General features: G+C 54.8%; 1 long non-coding RNA gene across 1 annotated transcript; it reads left to right on the top strand.

The window, feature by feature from the left end:
• The first annotated feature begins 1381 nt into the window (after nucleotides 1-1381).
• Nucleotides 1382-6412, top strand: LOC139080202 (uncharacterized). Its single transcript, XR_011534511.1, has 5 exons — nucleotides 1382-1785; nucleotides 2831-3017; nucleotides 3415-3553; nucleotides 5584-5769; nucleotides 6258-6412. It is a non-coding gene; the product is annotated as an uncharacterized lncRNA (long non-coding RNA).
• Nucleotides 6413-7530: the final 1118 nt, after the last annotated feature.

Genomic DNA, 7530 nt, shown 5'->3' with positions numbered 1-7530 from the left:
CGGGGCGAGGGAGGGGAGAGGCAGGAGGTGGGCTTGACCAAACACAGCGGGGACTGGGGGGGGGGGAGGCGGGAGGCTGGGGTGGGGGCTGGATGTGGAGTCCTCCGAGGTCAGGAGGCTGGGCTCCTCCTGTTTGTCCATATGCATTTCTGGCCCCTTCCCCTCCAGCCCTGAGGGAAGCCATCCCGCAGAGAGGCAGTTCCAGGTGCAGGTGGGCCACCTCCTCGCCCTGCACGTCCTGTCCCCGGGCTGCTGCTCTGCATGCTGCTGCTGGGGGCTGCCCTCTCCCTGGCCCACCCTGCCGAGGGGCTCGCTGCCAGGCTCTGGGGAGGCAGGATCTGGTGCCACAGCTGCCGGGCGTCAAGGGCAGCGGGCTGTCCTGGTAAGCAAGGGCTGACAAAGGGCCTTGCAGCAGCAGCACCAGAGGTTGGTGAGGACGAGGTCGGGACCAGAATGAACGCTCCTCATGCATTCATTTATCAGAGTCACTGAGTCCCCTTGGCCTGCCCCAGGGCCAGCGCTGGTTGCTGGGGACAGAGATGTGGACCAGCCCACCTGGGTCCCCTGCCTCCAGGGGGCAAGCGGGGTAACTAAGACATGCATGTGCAAATCCACAAAAGTGTCACCTCCTCCGAGAAGCCCTCCCTGACCCCCTTCCCTCCTCCCTGACTGAGGTGGCTGTTGCCCCAGTGAAGAGGGAATCAGACTGCCCAGGTTCAAGCTCTGGCTCCGCCTCTTGCTGGCCATAGGCCCAGGCGAGTCACTCCACCACCGAGCCCCAGTTTCCTCGTCTGTAACAGAGGGGTAACAAGATTACATATGTCGTAGACTTATTGTGAGCGTTAAAGGAAATCCACAGGATGGCTCCTGGGAGGGAGGAATGCTTTCAGCAGCCACAGACCGGCTTTCAGGAGAGGCACAGTGAGCAGGAACGGCTGGCCCGCATTCTGGAAGAAAAGGTGGAGCTGGAAACAGAAGCCCCCAGGCTCACCCAGTGGGCAGGGAGCAGATGTGAAGGACTAGGCCACCCAAGTCACCAGGACACGATAAATAGCTGCCCCCTCGTAAAGAGTATAAAGAGTACCAGGTGACCCGAGACCTCTGGGGTAGAATTTCTGGCAGGATTCTGCCTCTATAAATAGCCTCGAGACAGGGCGGGCCTGCCCTGTTCCCCAGAGAGGCAGGCGGGCAGGAGCTGCAGGGGCGGTGGTTGCCACGCTGGACAAAGGCCCAGGAGGCTGGGGAGCAGGGGGCGTGCTCGCTGCGGGCCCCTGGGGACATCTGATCCAGGCTGGGGCTGTGTCTGCATCTGGGTGACCTCAGGGCCAAGTGGCTGTCCGTGAGAATTCCCAGGTGAGTTTGTTTCTTAAAAGCATGAATTAGAGCTGGGGACCATAGGAGGCAAACGGAGGCAACTTAGAGGGTTCCCACCCTCTGCCAAGAACTTGGGAGCACATAGGACATACAAGATAAGGGCCGTTCTTGGGAGGGCTTTTTTCCTCCCAAATTATTTCCCCAAATAATTCACTGGGGAAACAGGGGAGAAAGGGAGGCAGATCAGCCCAGACTTTCCCAGTCTTCCTCCGGCCAAGACCCGGTGAGCAGACCCTCCCGGGACAGCGCCACCTTGTGTGTTTGCAGGTGGCTAGACGACAAGGGGCCCCTGCGCTTCCCTGGAGGGCTGGCCTGCGCCATCGTTGGGGGCTCCCCCAGCCACTTGCCCTTCTCCTTCAGGAATCTCAGGGCTTCCAGGGATCCCTAACACAGCTCCTCCAGGTCCTGCAGGTAAGTGACACCACGGGTAAGGTGGTTCCCCTCTCGGTGCCTGCTTCCCTCATCCTCACTAATGGGGACGAGAACAAATTCTGCCCTCTGGGGCTGTCCTGAGAATCCACACAGTGACAGTGATTCCCCGGGGCTCAGCAGCAGCCAGTCTGCTCCCCTGTCCCTGGGGATGTGCGGCAAGGTCTGGAGACAGTTTTGGTTGTACGACTTTGCGGGGAGGGTCCTACTGTTTGCATCTAGCGGTGGGAGATCAGAGATGCCACTCAACATCCTCCAGTGCACAGGACGGCCCCACAGCAAAGTCATCTGGCCCCAAATGTCAGTGGTGCTGAGGTTGGGAAATCCTGATCAACTTCGACCAATACTAGCCGTGACTGTCATCTTCCTTCTGAATCCCCGGGGACCTCCCGGCGGGGGCCCAGAACCAGCATTCAGGCCAGCGCCGCTTGGTTTCTGAGGAGCTTTCCTCAAGTCCCCTCGGTCCTGTCTCACAGCATCCCTGCGAGGGAGGGCGTATTCTCCTCACTTTATTTTTTCACGATTTAAAAGAAAATGTTCAAATCCACAGAAAAGTTGAAAAGACAAGAACAGTGAACACCTGCAGCCTTTCATTGGGTTTACAGACTGTTAACTCTTGTTGATTTGCCTGTGTACTCTCTCTCTCCACACACACATAGTGGGGAACGTATTATATTTATCTTTTACTAATAAAAATTTATGTTTTTACTAATCCATTTATTTTTCACTAATCCATTTGAAATTATAGTCAGCACACGCCACCCCCAAGGACTCAGCATGTATTTCCTGAGAATGAGGACATTCTCCACATTGCCACAACCCAGGGAAGTTTAACGTCAGTCCCACACCATCAACTGAGAGATGGTCCATGTTCAAATTTCTCTCATTGTCCCGAAACGTCTCATAGCTCTTGTCTCAAATGTTTTGCCTGCTGGGTTTTTTTTCCTTTCCCTTTTTGGAAGTGCGGGTCCATTGTCCGGCAGCAGGTTCCCTGTTCTGGATTTGTCTGATTGCTTCCCCATGACAGGATTCAGGTTAAAGGTCTTTGCTGAGAAGCCGCAGAGTGAACCTGAACTTTGCACCATATGGAGCGAGGAGGCTGCTGTTGGACTGTCTCCAGGGTCATCAGAGATGCCCGGGGTGACCACCTGGTCCAGGCAGGACCGCGGGGCCCATCGATATTCAAGGCATCGTCTTCCCTTTGTAATTGGCGGGTAATCAATGGGGCGATCCTTGGAGACCCTGTCTCTGTCCCCCAACCACGTTTCACTCTGTGGTTCATCACCATCGATGACCCCTGTCCATGTCCATTATTTCATTGTGGGGTACATAGCAGTGGTTTAATCTTTTCTAACCCTGCTATTCCTTCTGTGTTTATTGGCCACCATTTTGTAAACAAGTGCTTTTCTTTCCCCTCTCTTCTTTATTTCTATCACTACACACCCACGCGATTTTAAAAAATCAACATGTCCCTCTCTGTTACCATCTATAGGCCATGCTGTTCCCCAGCTGATCCCTTTCAGTACAAATGGCCCCCTGTTCCCGTGAGTGTTGGCAGCCGAAAGGTCAGGTTACCGCCTTCTCCAGCAAATGTTCTTTGCTATCTGACAGGGGCCGCCTCACCCAGGAAGTTACACATCCCCACAGTGGGACAGCCAGTGGTCAGTGACTGACCGACAAAGGATACAAAAGATCAGCTGCCATGGCAATTGTTCCAGGCTGATGATACTGTTCTGCATCTTGACAGAAGGTCAGAGAGTGCGGCCTGGGGAAGTCCCAACCCCATCAAAATGACAACACCCTAAATGAGTTCTATGAAGGAGACTTAGCCAGCGGGGCTCAGACTGGACCCCGCCCTGGGGTGTTTATTCAGCTAAAAATATGAATTGGGCTCACATAGCGCCTGCCTGGTTCACTTTGGGAGTGGCGTCCACCTGCAGCCTGACACTTCCCAGACCAGAGCCAGTGTCTGCACTCACCTGAGCTCGGTGGCCAGGCCAGCTGGGCAGAGCCACGCTCACCTGTACATGTCGGGGGAAGAAGCAGCTGATCTCAAGGCTGATGTTCTGAAAGGAGAGGTGGTCTTGCAAGAAGATGTGGAAGAAGTTGGTAGATAGGATTTGGGGGCAGATGTCGTTCTCACCGTAGGATGGGGACACGGTGGTGGTGGTCGCTGCCTTGTTCTCGGGCACGTTGTCTGTCAGCCCACTGTCCATAGAGTGTGGGAGTAAGGAACCAGCCCAGGGAAATTGGAGATGGGCTTGTGTGCTCTGAAGGCCCTTGGAAGCCCTGGATTGCTGCCCGCGGGCGTCACTAAGGGACATCAATAAGACACATCAATGACGTTGGAGGCAGACTGGGATGCCAGGGTGATTTTCCAGCTGGACACCCTGGTGAGGGAGGCGGCCATCTCACTAGAGAGAGCGGCTTGTGAGTGTTGGCTGGGCCGTGTCGTTCAGGATGTCTCTAAGGACCACACTGATTTAAAGGAAGGGCGGGGTTCCCCAAAGCTTGTCCTCCGAGCAAATCTCCCAAGGTCCACAAGGATCCTAAAAAGAGAGCCTGGGGAGAGACGGGCCCAAATGCTGCTCAGGGTTTCCATGACGACTCACTTTCCTTTTTCAAAATATTTTAATTGTCGAAGCCATAGAATCAGGAGGGAAACTTTCAAAAACTGAGGGTAAATCAGCAACGACGTTGCACCTTTGCCCCTGACTTTAAAGCTCAGCCTGGCCTCAAAGCTTTGTGTCTGGGGGCAAGTGCCCTGCCTCAGTTTCCCCTCCTGTAAAATTGGGATGACAGCGCCCACTACTCAGGACTCTCACGAGGGTCGAAGATCGCACGTGACACAGGAGCTGCAGGCATGGTCTGCTCTCAGCTTTCGGGGTACACAGAGGAGCTGAGTCCATGCCTCCTCCGTTGCCTGCTTCCCCCCCACTCAGCAGCACCCCCACAGCCCTGCCACTATCTGGTCCTCACCATTATCAGTGTTGGTTGAATTGTCGATGCATCTTCTGTGGTCTCTTTGCTAGTCAGCTTCTCCATCAACCAACGGTCTAGCTGCTCTTATGTCTCACACATTTTGGAAAACACAGCACCCACTTTGTTATGTGTACTTAGCCATGTGTCTTGGATATTATTCTGGGCTATTTCTTACTTATTTTCCAAGGGCTTGTAGGGGGGACCTAATCACACATCGGGGCCCGCCTGTCGCCCCGTGGTCTCAGAATCACGTCCATGGCGTATTGTAGACGGAGAAGGAAGGGTGAGGAACAGCAGGAGAGCAGACGTGGATGCATGTACATGCTCATGCTTGGGCAGAGTCTCCACATGGATGCGAAGGCTCAGGCCCCAGCAGGTGTCCCCGGGACAGCTGGCAGCTGGGGCGCGGGGAGGGTGACCTCTTAAACGTTGCAGCCCTCTTCGCACGTTTCTTTTATTTCTTTAACTCTAAGCCTGTGCTGCTGTTTCAGTTGAGAGCTCCTAGCTCCGGCCTCACAGCCGCCCTCTCCATGCCGCCTCCTCCTGCTGAAGGGCTGGAGGGAAAATGCTTCCACGGAGCCCTGCCCGGCAGAGCCAGTCCCTCAACCTCTCTGTAAAATGGGGGAGGTTGCAACAATAGTACCCATGTCAGAGGGCTAAATGGTGGAGGGATTAAATGAGAAAATGCGTGGAAAGTGTTTTTCACATGGAGGGCACTCAGTCTACGCAAGCTATTTTTATCTGACCTTAAATTCCCCTTCTGTGAACGGAGCATTTTGAAGCTCGATGCCTCCATAGGGACATTTGGAGACAGAAAAGCAGGAGTGGAAGAGAAAGCCGAGCGCAGCGGAGGGATGCTACATAAAGACGACGGTGACCGTGGACAGAGGTTTCCCTCCTGTGCCAGGCATGATCTGTCACCCGGAGCTTCTCACCTAGTTTTGCAATAACCACATGGGGTGTGGTGTCACGTCCACTTCACAGGTGAGGAATCAAGCATCTTGCCCAAGACCTGACAGGTAACAAGTGGCAGAGGTAGAACGCCCTGAGGCTGGCAACTTCCTTGCGCTACCATAGAAAGAGGGTCCCTATTTATTTCCCCTGGATGTCCCCAAACAAAGGCGTGACATTCCAAGAGAGCCACTCCCCTCTTCTGGCCAAGAGCCATGGCTGTGAACCACTGAGGAGTGGAAGGGAGTCCCTGGCACCATCCTTTGCCCCCTCACATGCCCACCTCTCCCTCCCCACCCCATCCAGCAGGCCCCGGCCTTGCCCTGGGTCAGGCTCCTCCTCTTGCTGAGGGTCTCCCTGCTCAGAGCATCGTGCCTGCCTCCCCATCACCTCACAGCACAGTCTGGCCAAAGCAGAACAAGCTGGGGGCGGGGGGCCGTCTCTCCTCCCCGCACCTGCGGACTTGGAGGACGAGGCCCCATCGTACTCGTTTTGTACAATGGCAGCTCTCACTTCAACAGGCAAAGGGCGGTTTTGAGGAATGTGTCCTGGTTCCGTAAGAGGTTGAGCTCAGGGGCGCTGTGTGAAGGGTCCGTGAAAACTCTCTACTGTCTTTGCCACTTTTATTTAAATCTGAAGTTATTCAAAATTAAAAGTTTATGAAAAGAAAGAAAAAGGCAGAATTCAGTGAAGACTGAAGAAGCCCAGGGAGCCGCAGCCCGTGGAGGACGGGCTCCAGCCACATGGATGCTGCCCGACCAGCTTTCCCAAGGCTCCGGAGTGGGATGGAGCAGAGCGGCAGAGGAAGAGCCCAAGAAACGCAGTGTCCAACCCAGGCAGGGACTCCAGCCAGACCCACGGGGCGGAAAATGGGATATTTGCTCGCTCACGAGACACGTTTGGACAGAACTTACTATGAAAACTTTCACACATGGGCCAAGTAGAGAGCTGGGTATCATGGGCCTCATGCACCTGTGAGGCCCGCGTGTGTCCTGAGGGGGCTGCTTCTGGGAGCAGGTTAGGGGAATGGGGGTCTGTTAATAGAAGCAACACCACTTCACCCTTCTCATTAGACCTTTTAAACCATGGCGAGGAGGTGGGGCAGGAAATCCCCTTGCTCTCGCCAGCCCCTTGCTGTGTGAGGTGGGGCACGCTGCTCTCTGGGTCTCACCTGCCTCAGCTGGAAATGAGGGGCTTGACCTAGATGCTTTCCAGACCCCAAAGACATGTCCAAAGCTGAATTCGTCACTTGCCCCTACACCTGCTGTGGCTCCCAGGTCCCCATCTCAGCCAATGGCACCGCTATCCGCCCAGTTACTCAGACCAAGAACCTGGGTGTCATTCAGACTGTTCCCCGCTTTTCACCCCTAGTCTCCTCAGTCACACAAAGATTCTGCCCTTTCTCCCTCCTAAATGTTTTCCACCGTGGCCATCTTAATCCCTGCCCCATCCTTGTCATCATCATCTCTTCTGCCTACTGCACTGGTCCCAGCCTCCCATTGAATCCTTATTCTTCTTCCATGCTGGAGCCATGTCCAGTGGAGATCACACTTACATTAAGATCTGGACCTTGATGCCCAAACTTCCATCTTCTCAGTGTGAAGGAAGGTCTATTTCCCCAAATGTTTCTGAGATTCTCTGTGAGCATTTACACCCCTGAAAGCCAGTCTCCTTGACAACTCTGTGAGGGACAAATTTGACTATGCACCTGCTGGTCTCGCTGGGTTGAGTGTTGTGGCTGCTATGGGTGACCAAGTGGGGGTCCACACTGCCTGGACAGTAGCTCCCTTGGGG

This window comes from Equus przewalskii, chromosome 29 (genome assembly GCF_037783145.1).
Source record: "Equus przewalskii isolate Varuska chromosome 29, EquPr2, whole genome shotgun sequence".
Classification (NCBI taxonomy): Eukaryota; Metazoa; Chordata; class Mammalia; order Perissodactyla; family Equidae; genus Equus; species Equus przewalskii.
This window is presented reverse-complemented; position numbering and strand designations above follow the sequence as displayed.